General features: G+C 36.9%; 1 protein-coding gene across 13 annotated transcripts in view; it reads left to right on the plus strand.

The window, feature by feature from the left end:
* LOC107789466 (uncharacterized) overlaps positions 1-22,852 on the plus strand; it is a 40,450-nt gene extending 17,598 nt beyond the window's left edge. For 4 of the 13 annotated variants that reach the window (XR_012707933.1, XR_012707941.1, XR_012707934.1 and 1 more), the window contains 7 exons: positions 13,659-13,816; positions 16,147-18,518; positions 18,601-18,679; positions 19,600-19,718; positions 19,817-21,810; positions 22,528-22,615; positions 22,705-22,852. The gene's annotated coding sequence lies outside the window, so the exon portion shown is untranslated. Of the gene's footprint in view, positions 1-12,939; positions 13,300-13,658; positions 13,817-16,146; positions 18,519-18,600; positions 18,680-19,599; positions 19,719-19,816; positions 21,811-22,527; positions 22,616-22,704 lie in introns of all 13 variants that reach the window. The other 9 variants (XR_012707931.1, XR_012707940.1, XR_012707944.1 and 6 more) reach the window with 8 other exon arrangements.
* Positions 22,853-27,685: the final 4,833 nt, after the last annotated feature.

Consider the following 27,685-nt stretch of genomic DNA (forward strand, 5'->3'; position numbering starts at 1 on the left):
TCAGGGACTATCTCCAGATTGTACTGGAAATGACCTGCAAAAGCCTGCGCCAGGTCATCCCACGTGTACCACCTGCTGAAATCCTGCCTGGTATACCATTCCAGTGCAGATCCGCTCAGACTTTGGCCGAAATAAGCTATCAAAAGCTCATCCTTGCCTCCTGCCCCTCTCATTTTACTACAGAATCCCCGCAAATGTGCCATGGGATCACCGTGCCCTTCATATAAATCAAACTTGGGCATCTTGAACCCAGCCGGGAGTTGGACATCCGGGAAAGGGCACAGATCTTTGTATGCCACGCTGACTTGATTTCCCAGCCCGTGTAAGTTCTTGAAGGATTGCTCCAGGCTTTTGAACTTTCTAAACACTTCATCCTGTTCAGGGGCCTTAACCAGCTTCTCAACCTCTGCCGGTACTTCCAACTGTAGATTGTAAGCCTGTGGTTCGGGTGCATGGAATGTAGGCTCAGGGGGATAGTATTGGGTATCGTGAGCCTGAAACAATGGCTCACTGGTCGTTCGCTGCAAAGGGGCTGATGCAGGTCCCACAAAAATGGGAATATTGGGTGTTGGGAGAGATTGATGGGGTGGTGGAGCTTGGGAATCATGAGGGCTTCTTTCTTGATGATAGAGGGGATTTGGGCGGCTTGTGGAAGGGCCAGAGTGAGGGTACTCCGGCATGTGTCCCAGTGTTTCAGGACTCTTTTGTATTTTGGCTAGGGCTAGTTGCATTGCATTCATTTCTAGTCCCATCCTTTCAATCTTTTCCATCGCTTCTTTTAACAACTGGCTCATCGGCCTTTCTTCCTCATTGCTATTCTCAGAAGTAGTCATGCTTGTTGCTACCGGTCCTTTGGATCTGGTTTGGTATGAATGTGTTGCCAGAATTCTTTAACAACTAACTGTCTGAATCAGACAATAACAAACTTCGTTAGCGTTAGATTTCAACAGATTTGATCATAACACATAGAGGATGCAATGCACCTAGGCAGTTAACCGTTTCTATATGCTTTTCTTCAAGCAACATGCGTCATCCCGGCTTGCTCAGTTATCCCCTTTTAAAGTATTTGGAAATTCTGTGTTTCATTTTATTATGTACCTTATTCTCTTTCTTTATTAAAAGCGGTCGAATCTTATGGGGATTGCCTACGTATCACGTCCCCGCGTGAATCAGACTAGGCGTAGTTCTGCCTTAAAGTAAAGAAACACACAATTCTTGTGAAATCATTAAATTCATTCTCAAAATTTTGCTATTACAAATTAAATCAAGCAAGGAATAGCAATAGTACAGACTCCACAGTTCTTAACCCGTTTTGACTAAAAGAAAGGAAAATAACATATGGAAAAACGACAAAGCCAAATAAACAGGACTCAACCCAAGATTAATTTTCCAACTTAGGGACCCGCGAGGCATCATTCGGCCTTTCCGCGGCCCTTGGTGTGAGGTCCCTCTGCAGGTTTTTCAACTCATTCATGATTCGGTGGACGCAACCCATGATGGAAACAAGGAGGGTCTTTCGAGGCTTTTGCTCGCATGCCAGGCATCTCATGTAGATGTAATGCCCAATCTCGTCGATCTTTCCCCGGATGTTGTCCCTTTCTGTGAACAAATTCCTTATCTGTTGGTTCTTCAATCCCAGTGTTTGCGCATTGTTGGCAAGCTGATCCTGGAACATCTCCATTTGCCTTTCCATTCTGGTCATTGCATCGTAACATTGCCTTCTATCGGCTTGGGCATCTCGTGTTTGCTTGAGGATCCTTTCTCGAAGAGAGACATTCGTTTCCCTTAATGTCCCGATGCTCAGTTCATACTCCCTTATGACTCGTTGCAGGCGCTGCCTCCGAGCCATCGCACCCTTTGCCCACTTGGTTCGCAATTTTGCTGTGCTGGCCCTGGCTTTTTCCAAATCTTCCTGGCATTCCGCAACCTGATCCTTTAACCCTGCTATCAATCTTTTATCTGCCCGGCTTCTCAGCTGGCTATTAGCCTCTTTTTTCATTCTCCGGATCTGAGCTTTGAGGATCTCGCCTTCTCTGATTAACTTGTTCTTTTCTCCCTTGTGGGCAGCAGACTGTAATTGGCACTCAAACTTCATATCCTGAACTTGTTGCTTCAGTTTGCCTGCTTTGACAAGATATTCCTGCTCTTTGGCCAACCAGCCCCACTGTTCTTGTGAAGATTTGGCAAATTCTTGCAGGTGAGGTCTTTTGGTCGGTCTTCCAGATGATGTCTCCCCTTTGTACCAGGCCTGATACCCGGGCGAAACTTCCCCTTTTGCCCGATTCATTACACAAGTATTTGCTTCTAAGTATTGACATTGGCTCCAAATTTGACGAACCCTTGCTTCAGGAAACTGGCCGTCGAGACTGATCTCGATTACCTGGATGCTCAGATCCTCGTCTTTCGGCACTATCTGATACCTCCCAAGTTGCCTTAAAACCCGATGCGGCGCGTATGGTTGAATACTTTTGAGTCCCATTAAGAGAAAATGGGGCCTGGCTGCTGGCATGTATATGACTTCGTCGATCGGTAACCACCCTAGCGCCCACTGTATTTGACTAGCGTTGAGGGTATGGAAATATGAGGTCCATGCTGTGACTCCTTCTGGTAGGTAGGTTTCATCAACTCTGGTATAGAACTCCTCTATGCAGGTCTTTCCAGCGGATCCATGGCTCAGAAACTGGGCTCGGTGACATAGGTGTTCGGTCATCCACATTTGCAACAACAAATTGCAACCCTCGAAAAAGCTTCCTCCGGCTTTGCAAGAAGTGAGTGCCCGGAATATATCAGATACTATCATGGGCGCCAACATACTATCACTCTGTGTGAGCAACGTACTGACGACCCCTGCTATCTTTATGTCAATATTCCCATCTTTTCTTGGGAATACTAGTAGTCCTAAGAAAGTTATCATGAAAGCAATTCGTCTATGTTCTTCCCACTTTTGGCGATTACCTTTGCTGCACAACTGGTTTTCTGGCTTGTCGAATCCTCCTATGTGACCATATCTTTGATATATGAAACTCATGCTGCAAAAACCTTTTGCCAAGTCAGGGTTATGAATTGTTCTGACTATCTTTAAGGAGTCCAGGAACCGGTGTATTGCTACAGCTCTTGGAGCAATCAGATATTTGTGCCTCAAAGGAGTCTCAGCGCTGCCGATATACCCTGCTATTTCTTCTAAAGTTGGGGTAAGTTCAAAATCTGAGAAACGGAAGACATTGTGCGCAGGATCCCAGTGGGGGACTAGTGCCCTTATGATATCTCCTCGTGGCCTGATATCCAACAAACTCGTGAGGCCTTTCAGATACTTCTTGATTTCGTCATGCCCTTCTTTGCCCAAATCATTCCACCAGAGCCGCAATTGGAGGGGAATTTTATTCATGATTGAAAAGGGTTCATTCGGAATCGTGCTCATTCTGCACATTTATTAATAAGATTTTAACAAACGACACTTATCCTGATAAAAACAAAAATATATGCGATTTTTTGTGAATTTTGAATTTTCGTATATATATATAAAAACTTTCTAAAGAAGTCAATAACGGATATATTCTGGATTTTTGTTTCGAAAACTAGGAGCTTGAAAGGACTTTTCTAGACCTTTAGCAAGACAAATACTTTTGCCACAAATAAAGATATATATACATTTTGAAGTAAAGAAAAACTTTTGAATTTTTCATATATATATATACATATATTTGCCAAAAATTATAAATGTAAAGACAACAAGACTCTTTTTTATTATTATTTTCATAAACAAAAAACCATTTTAAAAATAAGATCTCTTTTTTTTTTTTTATGATTTTTATGACAAGACAAAATCTATATTTCTATTGATATTTTATTTTTTGAAAAACAGAACAACGACTTTTTCAAAATTTTGGTAGAGTTTTGACAGTATTTGTTTTTTTCTTTTTTTTTTCAACAATAAACAATCAATTCCTAACCGTTATTTCCTTTTTTTCACAATATTCCAAATATTCAAACATCGGTCAGCATGCGGGCATGAGACAAATAAATGCACGGGAAACAATAGGATGCATCAGAATGGTCTTTTCATATCAGGTTGGTAGTCCTAGACGGACCCAACCCCTGTGTTGAGTCCCCTAAGTCATATGCAACATGATGCAAATAAGCGTTCCTACTAGGGATCCGGCATGAAGTCACGTTATTCTATGTTCAAAACCTGGGTTGGTGTTCTAGACAGTGTACCCGAGCGGACAACTCGAGTTGAGGAAGGAGCTCCTTTCCGGGAACCAAAAGGCCAGCCGGCTTAGAAACTTTCCGAGCCTCTTTTATCTAGGGTATGACACTAACAGAATAGGGAGTCTCAACCAGTGAGCACATCCCCGGAGGTAAGAAGAGAAAGGTTTCGGCACAGTTTATATACAGTTCAAATAATATCAAAGCGGTAAAAGCAGCATTTAGCACATTAGGCTCAGAACATGTAATAATCAGATAATAAATAAAGCCAAATAATAACAATTATTCTAAGCTCGAATTCTTAACCCTGAACCAGTGGTTCTGGGTAAATATAAATCCCCAGCAGAGTCGCCAGAGCTGTCACACCTCCTTTTTCCGCGCCCGAGGGGCGCAGGGGGAGTTTTTTCCAATTAAGTGACAATCGAAACGGGATTTATTTAATTATTTCAGAGTCGCCACTTGGGAGGTTTAGGGTGTCCCAAGTCACCAATTTTTAATCCCGAATCGAGGAAAAGAATGACTCTATATTATGGTCTGCGTATTAGAAATCCGGATAAGGAATTCTGTTAACCCGGGAGAAGGTGTTAGGCATTCCCGAGTTCCGTGGTTCTAGCACGGTCGCTCAATTGTTATATTCGGCTTGATTATCTGATTTTATACAAGTATGAAATTATGTGCCACTTTTATCTTTTAACCGCTTTTATCATTCACTGTTATTTTTGCAGGACTTGCAACGTCGTGAAAATGTATCTCGAACCGCGTTACAATCAATGTACCCGTGGTCGTCGACACACTTTGACTCCGTTGAGATTTGGATTTGGGTCACATCAATGTGCACCCGAGTTTAAGGAAATTAAGTTATTAAAGGCGCGCCTAAAGCGACTAGCGTATTTATTTTGGGGTAAGACCGTGGAATTTTACTAAACGGTCCATCCCGAAGTCCAAATAATTTTTAAAGCAAATATTTACTGAGGGCCCCGCAATTTGTATTTTATTTGGCGAGGCTCATCTCATTCTTATTTTTTAAAAATGAATTTGCAACGTCATGGACACGCATCTCGAACCACGTCACAATCAATGTACCCGTGATTAGAAACATATTTCGATTCCGTTGAGATTTGGATTTGGGTCACATCAATGTGCACCCGAGTTTACGAAGGTAAGATTTATTAAGGCGCGTCCTAAAGATTCTAACGTATTGTTATTTTAGGAAGGTTGTGAGATTTGCTAAACAACCCGTCCTGGAAACTAAATGCTTCACTAATATACATTTAACAAGGGCCCCGCATCTGCACGTTTTGTTTATTTTCATGAAGGCTCATCTCGTTCTTATTTTAAAGGATATCCTATAGCAACTACGTTTCTTATCGCGTTTGTCCTTATCAATTGCAAACAGTGGATAGTCCTAATTAATTACATGCTTGCAAGTTATCTGTAACAACATTCAGAAATGCCTAAAATCATAAACGAGGCCGTCCGAACAAATAATCACGGGCCAAATCCAGCCCAAGCGTGATTGGCCAGACCTGGGCCACCGCTTGTTCGAAACAGGCCGGTTTGGCCTATTTTGGCCTGGACTCGACCGTTGTGAGGTTGAGGCCCTGAATTTGTGTTCCTGATCTTAAAACATGGTTTTAAGAGTTATGTATAGCAATTTATTGGAAAGGAAAGAACTTATTTAGTGTACGAATTTCATGCTTGGCATATATTACAGGCTTATACTACACCTTTGAACTAAATATGAGATACAAACTACTGCCTGGGGCATACTCTCATCACCAGCCTATATGCACATTCTAGCATTCAACTACCATACATTGACATTTATAGGCATGAAGACTACCTCTAGTACCCAGAACAAAATGTAAAACTATTACACATTGCATGAATATTTAATGTAACAATCTATGTGTAAAGAGACATCCTTCAAAATCTTTCATTTGTATTCATGCTCATTTTCAATTACATTTCTTGACAGTGCATTGGTTGTGTACCTGGTATAGAGGACAAAGAAGAAAGGGATGATCAGCTGGGCAGTATGCAGTAAACACAGCAACAGCAGATACACAGCAACAACACAGCAACAATATCAACCAAAAATGATGAAGCTCCCGAATAGTCGAGCAACAGACAACGAACCCAGAAAAACAGAGTAATGAACCAGCAGAGACAGCAGAGTATTCAATGTAACACCCCAGCAATTCAACAACCAAAAATAGCTCGAACAGGCAACCAGCAGCAATTGGCCAAAGCAGCTAAACCAACCTAAACTCTTATGTAATTTTCAGACAGTATTTGGTTACAATACTCTGAGACTCTATGCTTCTTGTTTTTTTTTTCTCTGCAGACTAAAAATGTCCAGCCTAAGACTCCGAACTCTAGCCTTAAGACTAAAATTTCCACTTTGTTTTTTTTTTCTTTTCTGAAGACTAAAAACCAGCCTTAAGACTAAAAATTCCAGCCCTTTTTTCAGTTCTCAAATGGCCTATTTATAAGCCAAATGACTCAGTGCAGCCAGGTTGCCCCTCATCTGCAACTTGCAGCCTACCCATACTCTTTAAAGCCCATGCCTAAGCATCTTTGGTGCCAGCCCCTTTTGTTCCCCACGCCTGGTTTTGTTTAATCAGGAGTTATGGACATCATTTTATTATTCAATTTAAGCCCCATACCCTTGTGTCTTGTTCCCCATTGGTATTAGTTTAATCCTAAATTAGTACCCTACTTGTCAGCCCATTTATACTAATCTTTTCTGTCTTTTTCAACACCCCAGAATGCCCTTGTTAACCCTGGATTATTACTGCCCTGCCTATTGCAGCATCAGGGCACTTTGGGCTTTGAACATTCGATTTCAGAACTGCCCCAACCTGGCCTTTAATTGTTTACAATGTAGTTACAAACTACCATTCATGGGTAATGCCCAACATTCAAATCACAATACAGGCTCATTAGTCATGCGACATTATTAACTCATTCGATTCATTAGTTATAGAAAACTAATCGACGACATTTATCGAGTCGACTATACTAATTATAGCAGGTAATAATCAGTCGCTTGCATAAACAATACGTTCAGGGACCTAAGGGGTATCAGACAACTTTTGTTAAATTACTGGGCCTATATGAATTAGTTCATTTGACGACTAATCTAACTGACGATCATGTTTATCACAGAGTGTATTCAGAACAAACAGAAGACAATCGACCAAATAAAAGGCCTTTAACAGAGATGGAAGAAATCCGAAATAAAAATAACAACATAACAAACAAACACAACAGAACATGCTGACAACTTAATTAGAACTAAAACAAAAGAAAGAAAAACTTACCAAAAAGGTTTGAAATCAAAAATGACCCAAATTCTGATTCAACTTCGAACCCTTGAGGCCGAACAAACTTTAATCAGGGTGTTCTCACATGAGAACACCTTGATTAAGGTCTATTAGACCTCAAACCCTTGTCAAAACTGGTCGGGTTCCCCAGGTGCATGTGTTTCAAGTTCTGGATTTTCAGATCTGGATTTTTAGGAGTTGTGGGTAGATTCGGACCAAACCAAGCTTGGTTTGGTCACGAGGAAGGTCAGGGGAATGTCTGGTATGAAGATGGGGTGGTTTGGCATAGGTCCAGGTTCGACTCAAATCTTCAAATGAAGATTCGAGTCGAAGGAAAGTGATTCGAGTCTAGGGAGTAACAGATCCATGTTCAGGAGAGTGAGGGGGTCTTAGGGTGTTCAGGAGGTGGCCACCGGCGTCCATGCCGCCGGCTTTAATGGCGAGGGAGACGGGGGCGGCTAGGGTTTCTAATGGGAGGTCCGGCTTTGAGCTTGGGGACGAAGGGGTGGGGTGTTGGTATAGGGGGCGTGGGTGTAAGAGAAGGTTTATATATGGTCTATGGGATTGGATCTGAGCCGTTAGATCAGATGATCTCAACGGCTTGGATCTGATGCTGAGAAATGAGACGGGGTCGTTTGGTAGTTAAACGGGGTCGTTTGGTTTAAGTGAGGGGTTGGGTCAGGCTGGTTATTTGGGTCGGGTTTGAACCTAGGTCGCTGAAAGAGGTCCTGAACCGTTAGATCGGCTGGGACGGACGGCTCAGATTGATTTGCCTGAAACGACGTCGTTTCAGGAGGTGCCTGGGCAGGCCTGGTCTGGACTGTGCTGAGTGCTGGTTTGGGCCTGTTTTTGTTTCATTTATTTTGGGCCCAACCGATTTCAACTTTCTTTTGTTTTCCAATTTAAAGAAAAATAAAAATAAAAATAACTAATAAAACCAATGAAATTAAAACAAATAACAATATAACACTTCAACATAATTATCATAAAAATAAAAATGTTTAAGTAAGTTAAATCACAACCTAAAACGGACGACGCACACATATATATTTTGAATTTTCTTTTGGAGTGATTGCTCGTAAAGCAAAAATCACGTGCTTACAGTACCCGGGGAACTACGTAACAAAGACTCCGAAGTAGTTATGCCTAGAGGTTCGTTTGGTTTTCTGTCTGCTGAAACACTAATTGTTTCCTCTGGTTCACCTTAATTTTAACAGTCTATTTCCAATATATAGGTCGTACACCCACTACAAAGTCTTGTCCAATTATCGGTCAGCTGCGTTCAAACTATGCTCTGCTGAAGAAAGTTCCAATCTGCAAATTTTGCTCAGCAAAGAGATTTCAGTATGAACCGCCTACATTTTGTTGTGGCAGTGGGACAATAAAGTTAACTTCTCATCAAATGCCTACCAAACTGCGTAATTTATTTCTTGGAAACAGTGTGGAGTCCAAACACTTCCGAACATACATTAGAACGTATAATAATCTTTTTGCGTTCACATCACTTGGTGTAAAGTATGATAAAGATTTAGCAAAAAGAAATTCTGGTATCTACACCTTCAGAGTTCAAGGGAAGATGTACCATTGGATAAATAATTTGCACACTACAGATGACAAACCAAGAAATATACAGTTGTACATTTATGATAACTGCAATGATCTGGCACACAGGATGGCATGTTCCGCCAGAATCCACGAATCAGTAGTGAAAGAATTGATGGATATATTATCAATAAATCCATACTCTGTGTTTTTACGATCCTTGGTACATATACCGAACCTTCAAGATTTCCACATAGCCCTCATATGCGACTTAAATTTGGACCAGAGAGTATATAATTTGCCGACTTCATCTGAAATTGCAGCAATATGGACTGAGGAAAATGATAGCGCAACCTTTAATGCACCACATATTCAAATTTACCCTCGCACTGATCGAGCACGAATGGTGAATTACTATTATGGCTGTTATGATGCATTGCAATATCCGCTATTATTTCCGCTAGGGCAAAGTGGATGGCATTGTGGTATTAAGAAGCTCCCAGCAAATTGTCCTGCGTACTTACGAATTGCGCATCACGAAGAGGTACCAAGTATAAGAAATGTTACGTCACTTGACGGATATCTTGAAATGGAAGCTGAAATTCTTAAAAAAGGGCAGCGACGAAGAGATACAGTTTCTGTTCGTGAGTATTATTGTTACAAATTACAAATGAGAAATGACGATGAAGATGAAATATTGCATACCGGAAGAATATCTCAGCAGTATTCAGTTGATGAATACATTAAACTAGAAATGCAAAGGTTGGATTTCGCAGTGTTCAATCAAGATTTATTCAGGATGGCTATGCTACAAGGACTTCTTGACATCTTGTGATTAGGTGAACGCGATGCTTCTAATATCGGGAAACAAAATTTTCTTCCAAGCTCTTTTATTGGAGGGCCGCGGGATATGCGACAACGGTACATGGATGCTATTGCGCTCGTGCAGCATTTCGGTAAACCTGATTTATTTATAACTATGACATATAATCCCTCTTGGATGGAAATAAAGGAACATTTAATCTCAACTGATGAGGCACATAATAGGCCTGATTTGATCAGCCGTGTATTTAGAGCGAAAATAGAAGAATTCAAAAATGATATACTAAAGCGAAATATCTTTGGAAAGGTAGCAGCTTTTATGTATACTGTAGAGTTCCAAAAGCAAGGTTTACCACACGCTCATTTTCTTATAATATTAACTAATGAATACAAGTTACTTACCCCAGAGGCTTACGATAATATTATTCGTGCTGAAATACCTGATGAAAATGCAGAACCAGATTTATATTCGCTTGTTCTTAAACACATGATGCATGGTCCATGCGGTAATCTAAACCCAACAAACTCTTGTATGAAGAAAAAAGGCTACTGTAAATTCAAATATCCAAAAAGCTTTGCGGACCGGACATCAAAAGGAGTAGAATCTTACCCAATTTATAGAAGACGCAATACAGGACTGGTGGTAAAAATAAGAGAACAATACTTGGATAACTCATGGGTTGTTCCATATAATCCTTTTTTGCTGGGAAAATTTGACTGCCATGTGAATGTCGAGATATGCTATGATATTAAGGTCGTTAAGTATCTCTATAAGTATATATATAAAGGTCATGACAAGATTGCATTTTCAGTACATAATAATGATACAAATACAGAAGTAGATGAAATAAAGGAATACCATTCTGCTAGATGGGTGTCGCCTCCCGAAGCTATGTGGCGCTTGTACGGTTTCTCCATTAGTGAAATGTCATCGACTGCATGCTCTCTTCAACTTCATCTAAAGGAAAACAATTTGTTTCATTCAGAAGCAGCGCAAATGTAGATACACTTGTAAATAATCCGTTGATTAAGCAAACGATGTTAACACATTTTTTCGAAATGAATAGAACAAATGCAGAGGCTATGAAGCTCAATCTATTATACCGGGAATTCCCTGAACATTTTGTTTGGTCTGCAACAGAGAGGATGTGGACACCTCGGAAACACCGATATGCTATTGGTCGTGTTGTAACATGTCATCCAATAGAAGGTGAACGATATTATCTTAGAATGCTATTAATGACTATTAGAGGACCAAAATCATATAATGATTTGCTAACTGTTAATAGAGAACGTTGTAGCAGCTTTAGAGAATCAGTGGAAAAACGGGGATTGCTACAAAGCGACAATAGTTTGCTTGAATGCATGTCGGAAGTAGCAAGTTACCAAATGCCATACAGTTTGAGACATTTATTTGCTATATTACTGATTTACTGTAATCCTACTAATCCAAGACAACTCTGGGAACAATTTGAAGAGCACATGTCCGAGGATTATAAGTTGGTACCCAATATTCAGAAAAACGATATTCGATACCGAGTTTTAAACCATATTAACGATATATTACACTCTATGGGTGGTGACATAAATGAATATCAACTCATTCCTGAAACAATAAGGCCTTCTGTAGCGGCAAAAGAGGCAAAGGAGGTACACTTCGAAAGGACTATCGCGGTTACTAATGAGGATATACTATTACACAAAAAGTTGAATAAAGATCAGCTTAAAGCATTCAATATAATTATAGAGAGAATTTTTTCAAACAAAGCTGCGGCATTCTTCATTGATGGACCTGGAGGAACAGGGAAAACCTTTTTATATCGTGCATTGTTGGCAACTGTACGATCTAAAAGGTATATAGCATTGGCAACTGCCACTTCCGGCGTAGCTGCATCTATACTTCCTGGTGGACGAACTGCACATTCACGTTTTAAAATTCCTATAAATACTGATGAAAATGTGACCTGCAACATCAGCAAACAAAGCTCACTTGCCTGTTTGATTCAGGATGCAAAATTAATTATATGGGATGAAGTATCTATGGCGAAAAAAAGAACGATCGAACTGCTTGATTTACTTTTAAAGGACTTAATGGATTCAACGATACTATTCAGTGGAAAAGTTGTAGTTTTCGGAGGTGACTTCAGGCAGACATTACCAGTAGTTCGGAACGGAAAAAAGGAAGATTTCATTAACGAAAGTTTACTATATTCTCATATTTGGGAAGAACTTGAAAGGCTGCGGTTATTCAAAAATATGAGAGCGAAAAATGACCCTTCATTTTGTAATTATTTATTGCGAATAGGAAACGGAGAAGAAAAAGTAAACTCAGCAAACAAGATTGAAATTGCAACTTCTTTGATCATTCCTTATACAACAGAAAAGGAATCTTGGATAAATTATTCGCGATAACTTATCCAGACGTGCATACATTTTTTTTCCTCCTCATCCTATACAAGTTCCCGTGTTATCTTAACAACTAAGAATGATTTCGTCGACGACATCAACGACATGCTTGTTGCTCGCTTCCCAGAAGAATCAAAAACTTTTATTGGTATTGATGAAACTATTGAACCTCATGATCAATCACAATTTGAGGATCTATTGCACAGTTTAAATCCACCTGGTCTGCCTCCTTACAAATTGACATTGAAACAAAAATGCCCAATTATATTATTACGAAATTTAAATCCGTCTGATGGTTTATGTAATGGAACACGTTTGACTTGCTGTGATTTTAAATCGCATGTCATTAGCGCCAATATTTCAGTTGGTCACTTGAAAAATACACATGTGTTTGTCCCTAGGATACCATTATTAGCATCCCAAGATGAAAAAATGCCTATTCTATTTAAAAGGACACAATTTTCTGTAAGACTGTGCTTTGCAATGACTATAAATAAAGCGCAAGGTCAGACATTAGATTTTGTTGGAGTTTATTTGCGAGAACCTGTGTTTTCGCACGGTCAACTTTATGTGGCTTTTTCCAGAGCAAAGAGTTCGAACTGTGTGAAAGTGCTAATCCGACCCACTATACCAGGTAGCGAGGACGATCACTACACGGATAACATTGTTTACAAAGAAATCATCGAAAAAGCTACTTTATGAGCATATTGCGACAATAACAGATAGTATCCTAGCAAAAAAAAGGGAAACAACTCACGAAGAATACTGATGATGTGCAATCCGATCGGTAGCAATCAGCTTGTATTCGCTCAAGCGATGAAACGATAACTGATGCTCTTTTCGCACATGACTTCTCTAACAAAGATGAATCTATACGAGGCTGTGGCATTGGCTATGATGGTCGTGGAGAGGCATTTTTGCATGAAAATTTGGTACATACTGCTGGAGATAAAGGCCAATAGTTGGACAGTCGATGGCATCACTTAATACACAGGTGGAGAACTGTTCCTATATGTAATTCTTTCACAATCTAAAAGATGACAGAGATATTTTTAAACAGATGTACCTCTATATTTTATAAAATATAAATGTTTACAAAACTTGAGAGTTTACTGCACCTGAACTTTACATGAGAAAAAATAATTTGTTAGGTTCTACAGAGTCATTAGATATACAGGGACAAGCCAATTAGCCATGAATAATCTTTTTAACTAACAATGCCAACTTCGTGTGCTAATTATCATTGCATATAATTATTAAATATAAAATTTCATCCATTTTATTATTTGTGTGTACCTATTTTTTATCGTTTGATATATACTGATGATGTCTTCTTCTTTTTTCCCAATTTAGAATCTGCATAATACATGGAGCATAGATTAACCATTGATAGGATCACTCCACAAACAAAAGAGTGGACGTCAAAGGTACAACTCATTGAGAAGCCTCGGCCAAGGCAAAGTAAAGATGGAAAGACGCGATTCCAGATTGCTGTTGTCCAAGACGAAAGAGTAATCTTCTAACTACCATGTTATTTCTTATTCTACTGGTTCAAATATAATTGCAATAGCTACTATTGTTTAATTGAAAGAAAATAAAGAGATCCATCAACTTAGGTAATCACAAGTGTCATCATTTCTCTCATACTGGCTATGTGAGGAACTAAATGTTTGAGATAATATATGAAAGTAGATATTCCATTTACCATTCATGTATGTCTGACATGTGGTTCTTCAGACAAAAATTGTGGTACCAAACTTTGCAATTTCTTCTTTGGATTATTTACTTCTTCATGTATAGTCCTTTATTTATCCAGAAGGATATATTTACGATACACTTTGCAGTCGTCGTGTTAGAAATTTGCTTAAACTTCTTACATCTTAAGAAATTAAAGAACAAGAATTCGGAAGGCATAGACTAATTTAATGGTAATAATTTCATTCATTCAATGTTCTTTCTCCAAGGCTGCACTCTAATAAAACAGATATCCATAAATTACTGCAGTTTGCTGCTTCATTAGATGTGAACATGTAGTGGTCAGATATGATGATAAGCTTGTCATTAAGTACCTCTAATGACTTTTAGCTTAAAATTTATCTTCCGAGATATGATATATGAGATCTGTCACGTTCTAAGAAGTTACTATTTGTATCTTAGGAAGCCTTTTTAAAATCCAAATTATGCATTACAATAAACAACATAAAATCACGTTAAAATTAGATTACATATACTATTTCAAACAAAAGAGTAAATGGAAGCATTCCTAATTGCGAGACATATGATAGATTGTCTATTTTTTGAATACATCCCCCACAATGCTAATAATACCAGAAACAGTTCATTGAAATACTTCAGCTCACAAATTACTTATATAATACAAATTAAATATTAGGTACTATTATGTCAAGAATATGACTTTATTTTGTTGCAAATACCTACGCATACACATAGGAATATGTTTCCTTTTAATTTAAAGTGCCCTCTTATTTGAAAGACTCTTCGCGACCGATTTTCATTCATTAAATTAGCAGTTTAGACCTTGTCTTCAACTATAGGAGTGTCATTTCATAGTTATCCTTCCACAACTTACAGATTGTTGAAACCATATTGTTTTCTTTGTGTTAACTGATTAGGTATACCTTTATTTAGTAAGCTGAAGGATTAAATGTAGACGTTTCCTCTAAGATAGTAAACTTACACTTTCATAATTGACAGATTATTGAAATCATATTGTTGTCCTTGAAACATTTAAGTAGTTGGCTAATAATAATACTAGTAACTAATACGTTAATGTTCTTTCGCAGTCATACATTGTATTCAATTTATTATTCATCCTGCTAATTTGTGATCCTTTGAAGTTAATTTTATTTACTACCTTGCTGTAAACCTTTTGACTGCTACACTATGCATTTCTCATGTAATACCAATTGTCAGTTAACTAATGTATACATGATTTTAATTTTTCTTTTTACCAAGATAATTTTTTACTTTGTAGCTGCTGGAATACAAACCACACTTGGTAACAGGTCTATTTGGTTTCATCCATACGGAATTGTTAACTTGCTTTCTGTACCATTATTACTGGACTATTGGTGACACTAACAACGAAATTTCGTTAATCTCATCCAAAGTTGCTTCGAGCAGTAACAAGGTTTTACAATAACAACTTTGTTTATGCTATTATTCTTCCACAATGTTGTCCACATTTTCATGTTGTCAAGATCCTTTGCATTTAGTTTTCCCTTGGCCCCTAAATTCCAATTGAGAGGTAGAAAGGAAAAAACAGTTGGTGGAATCTTGAGATGGTAGCCTCATAAGAAAAGTAGCTAAAAGTGGTGGAAACTTCAGAGTGGCCTCATAACAGAAGTAGCTAAAACATATAGATTTCTTGGGGCTGTCACAAGAAAATTCCCGAGTCATATTATTTTTTCATTTAAACGTTTTAAAAATATATAATTAGTTTCCAGATTTTGTGATGCAATACTGTGGATTCTCTTTAGTTTTGGTGGATGAGATCTACATTTGAGAATCGGGAGGTCAACTACACATTCTTTACTTCAAAGAGTCATGCTGACTTTAGGTCAATGGTATGAAATAATTTTAGCTATGGTTTATGACTGAGTAATATTCTTCCTCGGGCTCCTTTTCTGGTAATGCTCTACAAATTGCAAATCTTGTATAGATTAGTTATCAATTGTTTTTCATGAGTTTCAGGCTGCTCATACTGTACTTTTTTACTATGTTAATATTTCAATATGTTGCATTTGTATGTCTCCATGTGTTTATATGGATACACTTACGCAAGGGTAGTTGAGTAAGTCATCATTCTATTAAAATGCAGGAAGAGCAAGTAGTCGTTGTTCTATACGGGGAAGACATAGAAAAGTATGCAGACAACTTCACCCCGTTTTCCACTTACTTGATATCTACTGCAAAAGTGAGAGTTCCTTTACCCTACGGAGTACTTATAAACCGTTGTGAATGGGTTATTGACAAATTTACTATCGTCGAAGAGGTGAAAGATGCTAACATACAAGACCCACCGTTCCCACCTCCGATGAGGTTGAATACTGTACCCTTTGCATATTTGCACGAGCAACGGCGAAATACGGAATTTGGTAACCATTATTTTACGCGTAATACCTTCTGACAATTAAATTTATTTGTATCCTTACATTCTAAGACCGTATACATTGGTCTAAATTATAAGTCGCTTGCAATGTCCACTACACATACATAATTGCCATTGTGGTGAACTGCGGCTCGATAAAGTATGTTGGCGCTAACAATAGCAAATGTCGTGAAATTACCATAATGGATACCAAGTAAGTCTGCTGGCATTCTATTTACTTTATTACTTTCTTCCAAAAAAAAAAATTGGCTACAAATATATAGTCAGATACTGTATGACGATGTCGTCTTATTTAGTTGATTACTTTTGTCAGATACCTTTAATTAAAAAGTTATAATGTCATGAGATTATAATCTCAGCCATCTCCTCATCGGTGTCACCTTCTTCGACTAAAGCTGGCAGGAAGCAATATCTCCAGACTCATCTATTGCACCTTCAACTTGATCTATGCCATATGCGTTACTGCTTTGTTCAACAAATTTGATCTTTCTATAAATAGAACAACACATAAGATCTCCAAAAAGAAATTGTATAGAATTTCAGACATAATCCAACTTTCTCTTTGTCATTACATTTTGAAGTATAACATTTTAGTGATCACCATGGTTTAGTACAAATTTTTATTCTGTATATTGGCCTAGGTAAAATCCAGTACTACTCACGAGAAAAGAAATGCAAAGAAGTCTGAAATGTGTCTATTACTATTTTGTTTAATTTGTCTGTTACTACCTTTTTTAATGTAAACATTAACTACTACCATTTGATATATCGTAGTGAAGAAGACTTCATTACTTAATGGGAGATTAAAACTCCTTATATTCTACTATCCGTGTCATTTTTGTAGCTAAAACATGATTCATATATAATACGAGTTAAGAAAGTTTGTTACTCATTTTAGAAGATTATCCATTGGAAAATATTTAAATGTGATTTCCAAAAAGAAATTGTATAGGATTTCAAACATAATCCAGCTTTCTCTTTGTCTTGACATTTTGAAGTACAACATTTTAGTGATCACCATACTTTACTACAAATTTTTATTCTGTATATTGGCCTAGATAAAATCCAATACTGCTCACGAGAGAAGAAATGCAAAGAAGTCTGAAATGTGTCTATCATTAATATTTTTTTAATGTGTCCATTACTGCCTTTTTTAATGTAAACATTAACTACTACCATCTGATACATCACAGTAAAGAAGACTTCATTAGTCAGTGGGAGATCAAAACTCCTTATATTCTACTGTCTGTGTCATTTTTGTAGCTAAAACATGATTCATATATAATACGAGTAAAGAAAGTTTGCTATCCATTTTACAAGATTATCCATTGGAAAATATTTAAATGTGTAGCTAACTCTAATATATTAGATAGACGTGTCTCATTTCTTCAAATGCTCTCCTATTTCCTCTTCTAGGTCAGTTACAACTTTTTGTAGAAATATTTTTGGTTGACAAAAAACCTTAACAAAGAAACATAAAGTGCAATATATTAACATCTGGAAAAATATTTATATAAGTTCTTAAGTGCCTATATAGGCAGAAAAATTGTCTTCTCAATCTTTATACTCGGCAATCTATCAGGTAATTTATTTGTTCTCTTTTTTGGATCCTAAAATATATATTTTGCCGATGTATTTGCTGCGTAGATTTTAGAAAATACAGTGACAACTACATAATCCAGAAGTCATTAATTCCAAATCGAGAAAACCGTATAGGTTATGCTGCATTTGTTTGCTTAGACACGCAAGATGCATCATTTAAAAATCCTTTTTGCCAACCTTCACTCTCCTGCGCGAACATGTTACTTCTTGTAGCATTGTTTGAATTACGGTCTTATCGAATTATCTCTGCTATTTTTATATTTACACCCTCGTCTTTATTACTCTTGCTGACATTGTCAGACTTGTATTTTTTTATTGGGTAGTGTCAGTTATTGTCCATTCCTTTTACTGTAGTATGAGGCCTACTATCCTTACCCTGTGGGAAGACTTCGCCGACGCTGATGGAAGCATCCTTGCTGCAGAGGTTGTTGAATATCCAGTAATTGTAGCAAAACGAATTACGCGCACCACCTATGTTGGTATGGAAAACATTACGCTCTTTTTTTTGGGTATTCCAAGAGGTCTATTGTGAATTCTTTACTAACATAATGAGTCATATAGGATTATCATTGTCGACAAGGTACAACTCGGTCATATTGATAAATCCACCATATCCTCAAGTTGGAAGACTTCTAAATTGGTATGGAACAAATATTGATATAATCGAATTTTATATTTTGTTAATTAGTTCATGCAAATTAAACATGTGCAAGTAAAACTAAATAGTCCAACATATGCAATTCCCTTCTGTACTACCATGTTTTCCTTCTTCCCCAAAAAATGGGACATACTTAGCGGACTATAAGTTCGAAATTTCTGTTTCAGTTAATTACAAGTTTATACAAACTTGGTATCTATGTATTTTCATTGAAATGGTTTTGAACTATATTGCATCTCATTTTACAATATAACTTTATGAGTTTAAAATCTTAGAGCTTATATGCAAATTTTCTCACCGATATAATATCACACACGGATATATGTGTGAGTTTGCCTTTATATTCAGTCAGTATTTAGGTATGGTATATGTAATATTGCTAAGAACAACCAGTACTTCTATGAGCTCCCAATATGTAATGTTATCCCTTTTAGCAGCTATAAAAATAGCACTGCAGCACGTTGGTTATTGGGGATAGCTACTTTACAATCTCACAAATAAGGTGATATCGCTGTTCAATGCTGACTAAATTTGTGCAAAATTTGCTTATTCTTTCAACAGGAACTGCTGCAATCACTGAGGCTAATAACCAGAGTTTCTTATATGTATTCTTATAAAGTGTCTACACTATATGTACACATACCACATATGCATTATATGTTGGAGTTGTGGCCAGCTGAAAAAATATGTTATATGCATTATAATTGTGTCAGCTAAAAGAATTTTTTTTGGTACTTTCTGTTAATTTTTCGTGTTATTGGTGTAATCTGCGCAATAATTTGTCACTGAAACAACCTATTCTTACTTTTTCCTACGCTTCTAAATTTTGTCACAACCTTTTCGTGTCGTTTTAAATCTACCTGACATTTTGTTGCCATTGAAATGCCTTTATACATGCACAGGGTCAGAGACAACCGACCAAGACTAATGAGATACAGTCAGGGCAGTAGATTCGTCTCTTGTGCTTGCGACAGAATACAATAATACTGTCCCAATTGCTGATATCCAGTCACAACCTCATGTAGGTGTATTTCATCCATGCTAATAGGTGTACATATAGAGTACTTTAGTATTTTTATCCCAACTCAATAAATCTACTTTAATCCCTCTCTTTCACAGATACAACTCTTTTACGTGGAAGGTAAATTATCATTGACGGCTGATGACCAAGATTTTTATGAATTATTGTGTTCCCACTGCGGGCAACAGTACAGAACTCATTCGCCGAAAATTATTCATTGTGCGAGCTGCATGCGATGTTAACACCCAGGTATTGTGACTTTGAATTCAAGCCTAATAAAATATGTCTGTTCTACATCTTCAAACAAAAAAGGTTTCTTCAGTCATTGGCTTTATGAAAATCAAATAACGCAAATTAATTGCTAACGTAAATCAAAGCGACGAATTAATTTACTTGATGCTTAAATCATGTTCTCTTATTATTCTAGCTTTGGTAGTACATCATGAAACATTTAGTTTATGAATGTTTCTGCCTGTAAAACTCAATATGGTTGATTTACTCTTTCATGTTAAAGAAACTTTATTCCCTTGAAGATTTGTTACTCTCCAGAACAGAAAAACGGAGAATTGAACAGTTTCATGTTTCTAAAACTTCATTCTTTTGGGTTTATGGAGAGCATTTTCATTCTTTTCTAAGAAACCAGGCAAGTCAATTATTACTAACAATTATTTTTCTTGTGGGGTTCTTAATGTTAATTGTGCTTCTTCTTTTTTGTTGCTATTAGAGCACACTTTGAAGTTGTAATGACAGATGGCAGTGGATCAGCTGTTGCAACATTAATAGGCGAATTAGGAGAGAAATTTTTTGATATGACCGCCGCAGATATATGTGAAATGTCAGTTAAGGTACATTGTTGATGGTAGCAGGAGAAACTTTTTTAAAACTATGATATCGTGAAAACAAGTTTGCTGTTAATTTTTCAATTATGTTTTTAACTGAACATAAATGTAATTCAAACAGAACTTAACATAATTTTTCTTTTCACCACTAACCATAAGTTGGTGGAGTGAAATTTTCTTTTTCTCGCATCAATCAAAAAAGTTCATTGTAGGAATCATATATTGTATTATCTCCCAAGAACTTTTGTCATTTTGTAACATCTAAAAGTTTTATCCTTCCTTTTTTTCCACCTACTAATTAAAATATAACCACTAATTAAATAAGTTGGTAATTTTTTTTAAAGAAAGTTATTTGATATTTTGTTTGTATTTCAATTGAAGAATTACAACTAAAGTAGTTTCACCTCCACCTTAAATGGTATAGTGGATAAGCTTTTCCAGATAGACAAAACCATACATAGAGGTAAAAAGAACATCAAATAGTAAAAGCTCAACAGAAACAATAAAGTGAAATGTTAGTTAACCCTAAGTTATTACTTGACTATTCAATGTTGCTTTGTTAGTTCATCATCTGGCTTATACTGCTTAGCAATGTTAGTTACTGCCAATGCACAGAGGTTGTCAACAATTTTCTTACTAAAGTACTGATTATGTGTGCTTATACCTCCATTTCCACATGCCTGTCGAAAACTAAAACATCTCCTTTAGGTCGCTTAAATATTACAATTGGCTTCTTAAATTCATCATTAATGAAAAAATAATTAAAGGCTATAAAAGCTTCTAGCGTCTGCATCCCAAGTACTTTATAGGCTTAAAACATCCAATTAATTCAGAGTATATTACTTTTGAGCACTATCTTGATGTGTTAATTCATCTTTTTCTCTCCTGCAGGACCAACCATTACCTCTTGAACACGTTCGACAACGTCTTCCTTATAAACTCTTCAAGATACAATTGAGAAAAATATTTTCTAGAACTTCTGATCCACGGTTGTTCATTGTGTCCTACTATGTGAAAGAAGATTTGTTTCAATTGCCCGTACCAGTAGCTTCTGAAGAAATTGGAGAGAGCAGTAACACTAAATTGGAAAATGTTGAGCTGAAGAAACAGATAGAAAATGAAGGCAGCGGTCAGTTGAATGTGGAACAAGTTACACCCATAGAAGAGCTGAAGACCGAGTTAACTACAGAAGGTGGCTCTTCTACCAAGAGGCAACAAACTGAACTGGAGACTCCCCCGAAGAAAAAATGAAGGTTAATAAACTTTATCTCTACTTTTTCATTACTTTTTTCCATACTAAAGATGATAAACTTTTACGAGCTTGTTATTCATGTTCAAGAATAAATTCTTTGATTTCTGATGTACGAGTAGTAGATTATAGTTGAATCACAAACAACTCAAAGAAAACTTTAAATTAAAAAAAAAACTACTGCATATTCCATTCCATTCTATATTCATTCATAAGCTCTAATTCACTCACATTCATCATCTTCAAAGAACGCCTTCCCGCAGGCAATCCAAAAAGAAAAGACAGACAAATTAATAGTTGTGTTGATAATGTTGACAACCCATTGTTAGCTAAAATTCTAGTGCACTACCTTTCATTAAACATCAGTAATGTTCCAGTGTTCATGCCTACAAAAGAATTCCCTAAGTTCCTATAATAATATATTGCATAACTGCTGCGTTGACTGACTTATTTTGTTCAATTTACTATTGTTACACTTTTTATTCCTAATAAAAAATTACTTATAAAGTAGTACTACTTTATCAGTACATGTTTTTTAAGACATTCTTTTGTCTGAATTGATTTATACTTTCTACCTTGCACTTTTATTTCCCTTGTATTGGTATAACTGACTAAGATTATGCAACATGTTTTTCAATATAAATTGTGGTTTACTGGAAAAAAAAAATTTGGTTGACGAAAAAAGGTATCATTATAGATCTTACATCTGTTTTGTTCGCAGGGTGTTATAACTTTGTAAAATGGCTGTATATACGCTTTCTCATGCTATGTACATACGTGTTTGAAGGTCGCTAGCTTGTGTTTGACAGGTAATGAAAAGAACAACCGCTATATTTTTAAGCTACCAGATACGTTGCTACCTGCCGTTACTGACGTCCTTTTGTTTCTAATATTGCAGAAAATATGGACAACGCAGGTCACTTTGTGTGACTTACTGGCATGTACATTTATATTTTTGTTAGCCGGTAAACATATTGGTTCTGTAACTAATGTAAATAGTGGGTTGAAAGACTAGCATTAAATATGACCTCTTTTTTTGGCTTGAATTTGTTTTCTTCGCTCTACTATATATCCAAGTTTTTAAGACTAAATCGAACGAAACTTACTGCTATCCAAAGGATCATTTAAAGTGACCACGACGCACTTCGTCGCAGAGACCATAATATTTAACAAATCAACTCACATATTTCAGTACATAATTTATCATAATGCAAGTTGCTCCCTATAAAAGGTTATTTATTTTCTTTATAAATTAATAAAAGCTGCTATTTTTATCAAGTTTGGGCCCGGGCCATTCCCACTAGTATATAATAAGTGGAAGTTCACAAATACGACTAAGGGTAGTATCGATAATATATTTTGCATTATGGGTAAATTGTGAGTGTGCCTTTAACCTTGAATGACATACACGTGTTCTCCTTGCTACAAAATACAAATTGCATTATTTGCCATTTGGGCTTTTTAATTAGTAATAGTAATGTGAAATCAACTTAATTTTCTTTCTCTGGTCATCTCCATTCCAGTCGTTCTTCTTCTTCCAGTAGCTTGGGTTATTTTCTGGTGAGTTCTTATTCTTTTCGTTTATTTTCATTCTACTAGGGGTTCTTTTTGCAATTTTCTGCTTTTTTTATACAGTTGAACTTTATGATTGTCATTTGAACACCAAAGGGTGTGGTTATAAGAATAGTATAAGCTGAGTTAGTGAACTTTTATAGTTTTTCAGTCTTATGGCTTTCAGTTTGAGATATAAACTTTCTAATTATAAGAAAAAGGGAAATACAGAAATACTAAGAAAAAAATTTCTGTTTTTTTAATTAACCATGCAACCCATCATACATTCTCTTTGTTCGGTAGCATTTTCTTGACAAAAGACATTTGGGGCTTGGCTGAAGTTCTTCGCCAGTCCCTTTGCTACTAAAGTTTACTTTTTTATTTTGAATTCTTGAGTACAATCCTTTGGTCTTGACGTGTTTGATAAAACTCTTCAATGAATTTTAGCTTTCTATTTGATTTTATATCATCCTCCGGATGTAAGAGAGGCAAGAACAACGCATGCGTAGACATATTCTCAACTCTAGAGACGCAAATGTTTGACACTGTTAGTGGTTCGAGGTTTATAATGGGCGTGACATAAAACAAGATAACTCTAGATTATTATTTCTTGGTTGTGACTTGTGAGTTAGGTTGGGCACAATTTGATTTTTCATAGCAAGACTTACGAATTCAAGTTGTTCTTTCCTCAAAGATTTATTCTGCAGTTTGTGAATTATTTACTTGGAATATATGGCTGCGCAATTTTGAGTGACTAATTTTTGAAGTACAGGTACTCTAGGGGGAAAAGAGCGATACCTATGACTGTAAGAGGTAATTTCTACATTTTCTTTTCACATTGTTCGACTATCAATAGTTTTTTATGCTGTGTGTTTCTCCGTATTAGTGGAGGTGGATATAGGACATGAATCAGTACTAGACAACGGCAAGGAAGATGAGTCTAAGGAGCTAGGAGGAAGGGAAGATAAACTAGGAGATTCAACAGAAGAAGAGGGGGACACGAAATTAGTGGCAAAACTAGTAGACTCGGGTGCAGTAGGCGTAGGACTAGGTAACGCAGTAGGCATAGGGAGGATAACACGGGGCACAGAAGGATGAGGAGGTAGAAAAGCAGATAAATTTGCATATGGAAAACAATGCTCAATAAAGCGAACAGAGAGACTAATATAGACACGGTTAGTATCAAGACATAGACATCGATATCCCTTGTGACGAGAACTGTACCCTAAAAACACGCAAGGAGAAGAAGGAGAGTCAAGTTTGTGAGAACGATAAGGAGGCAAATTAGGATAACAAAGACACCCAAAAGGTTTTAAATGGTATAGTCACGTGGAACCCCAAATAGGTTCTCATAGCGAGAGAGCTTAGCTAGGGAAGAGGAAGGAAGATGATTAATAAGATGAACAACAGTAAGAAAAGCTTCAACCCATAAAGAAAGAGGGGCATGAGCATGAAAAAGTATAGTGCGAGCAACATTTGTGATATGACGGTGCTTATGCGCAGCTACACCATTTTGCTCAGGAGTGTGAGGACAAGATAATTGATGATGAATAACATGCAAGCAGAGAAAAGAGATAAAGGAAGAACTTTGATACTCGCCCCCACCATTTGAACGAAATGTCTTAATAGACCCACCAAATTGATTTTCAACAAGAAGTTTAAAATAGGTAAAACAAGATATGATATCACTTTTATGACGAAGAGGATAAATCCATGTGTAACGAGTGAAATCATCAATAAAAAGAACATAATAATGATAACCATTAACTGAGGGCACAGGGGACTGCCAAAAATCAAAATGAATTAACTCTAAAACATAAAAAGTAGTTGAAGTAAGAAAATGGCAAAGCCGAATGTTTAGAGCTTAAACAAGAATTACAAAAAAAAAAAAGAATTTGAAAAAGGCCTAGACAATGAAATTAACTTTCTAGATCTAAGTAAATCTAAGACAACATGACTTGGATGCCCCAAACGCACATGCCAAATAGAGCTAGAGTCATGTAGAGCAGCAAAGGTTGATGGCTGAGCAAACGATGACAATGTAGAGGAAGACTGAAAAGGATGGAGAGTCCCATCAGTGAGGGAGTGATGCAAAACTTTCCCCGTCGCCAAATCCTTAACATCAAAACCCCAAGAAAGAAAGTTAATACCACAATTATTATCTTTGGTAAATTGATGAACAAACAATAAATTCTTGCAAAAATGCGGAACATATAAAACAGGGGACAAAGTAAAGGAGCAAGAAAGAGTAGAAAGAGAAGAAGAACCAACACCGTTAACAAGAATACAAGTACCATTACCAACCAAGATGGAATCGTTTGAAACAGGAGAAAAGGAAGAGAGGTTACTCAAATCATTAGTCATGTGTGTGGTTGCAACAGAATCCAAGTACCAATTTTTGTCTGGAGGAGACTGCAATGAGAGTGCTGCCATATTCGCCTGAAGACTAGGAGCAATATAAGCATGGTTATGGCGCTGAGGACAAGCAAGTGTCGTATGATTAGAAAGATCACAAATCTGGCAAATCATAGTAGTAGAAGTGGGAGTAGGAGCCACAAATGCAGGCAAGTGATAAGGTGAGGGAGCCAAGACACCACGACCAGAGGTAGAATGCTGGAAAGGACCTCCATGAGAAACTGGGAAAGGTGACGGGCTATACTGAAATTGTGAAATATTGCCACGACAATAATCTTGAGCACGACGTCGGCCACGACCACGGCCACCTCCACGACCGCGGCCACGACCATAACCATGTCCACGATATCCAGAAGAAGCTGAGGAAAGAGGATCAGCTACTGTAGCAACCAACGCCGTAGTAGGTGATACTAGATCAGGAGAAGACAAAGTACGAGCCTCATGAGTAAGAAGCATTGTCCACAACTCAGAAAATCGAGGAGCAGGACGCATGTGCGAGGCCATGATCACAAAAAAGTCATAAGACAACGAAAGCCCATTCAAAGCACATCGAACCAACTCAGAGTCATTAACACTACAGCCAATAGAATAGAGGCAATCAGCCAATTCCTGAATCTTAGACATATAAGCATAGATCTCCCCTTTTAATAGTATGTAATTGATGCTTGTACTGCATTTCTCTCGTTGTGGATGGATGTAGAAAGTGATTTTTAATGTTGTCCAAGCATCTACAACTGTAGAACAATGATATAATAGAGGAATAAGGTCACTGTGAATTGTTGCCTGAATCCCAGTAAGAAGAAGACGGTCTTGCTTTCTCCACGTAATAAAGGCAGGGTTAACTGACTTGGAAGTACCATCAAAAGAAACATTAAATTCAGGAGGAGGTGATTCAAAACCATCAATATGTCCAAACAAATCATACATCTCAATAACAGGTTGAATGAGATGTACCCATTTAAGATAATTAGTTTGATGTAAAACTTTAGGAACAAGATCCTTAATATGCACAGAAAAAGCAGTCCGAGCCATATTAATAACAAAAGAATATGTAGCAAGAAACGAGATTGAAAGAACTAAATAACGAGAGAAGGGCTTCCCTTTTTTTTTTTAAAAAAAATATGAGAATTGACTGGAGGGGAAAAGAAAAGGTGAAGAACAATTCTATATCTAATGGGTTAAAGAAGAAAGGTCAAAAGTGAAGAAACAATGAAGGAAAAACGTGGGGCACACAAGAAAGTTAAATAAGACATAAGTAAATCTACAAAGCAACAGTAGAAAGAATTAGTAATAAAATAAGGTTTGAATAGCAAAAAGAAGACATAAGGAACAGAGAAAGCAGAGATGCTTCAGCCGTAAATTGCAGTGACGGTCCGCGCTAGGTAGGGTTAGGGTATGATCTTTAGGCTTCTGATACCATGATATAATAATGTCTCATAGTAATATTTTGGGATTGTCATTGTATTTATAAAGCTGTATATAAGTGTAAGAAACAAGAATACCCTTATTTAGAAGGGTAATATACAACAATTCCTAAGCTAACATGGTAAAAAATACATGTATATTATCATGTTTCTCCCTGTAGTATTCATTGTATGTTTCTCTGTATAGTATTCGGCATTTGTTGTGCTAATAGCTTTATTCCTCTTAAAAGTATTGTCGTTTTGTTCCTGCTGTTGTTACTTTTTAATTCTAATATTATATGCTTAGTCATAATTCTAAACTGTTGTACTTGATATTTCGTGTTATGCTGTAGAGATATGTGTAATTTACGAAAAAAATGTTTAGACTTTAATAAATAACTTTGTGAAGCATGCGGAAAACAGACGCCTCACAACAAAATAAAGGTGATATTTAAAATTTGAATTCGATTGCTTAAATTTTTTTTGGACTTATTATACAGATTGGCTGTA

Source organism: Nicotiana tabacum, chromosome 3 (genome assembly GCF_000715075.1).
Source record: "Nicotiana tabacum cultivar K326 chromosome 3, ASM71507v2, whole genome shotgun sequence".
NCBI lineage: Eukaryota > Viridiplantae > Streptophyta > Magnoliopsida > Solanales > Solanaceae > Nicotiana > Nicotiana tabacum.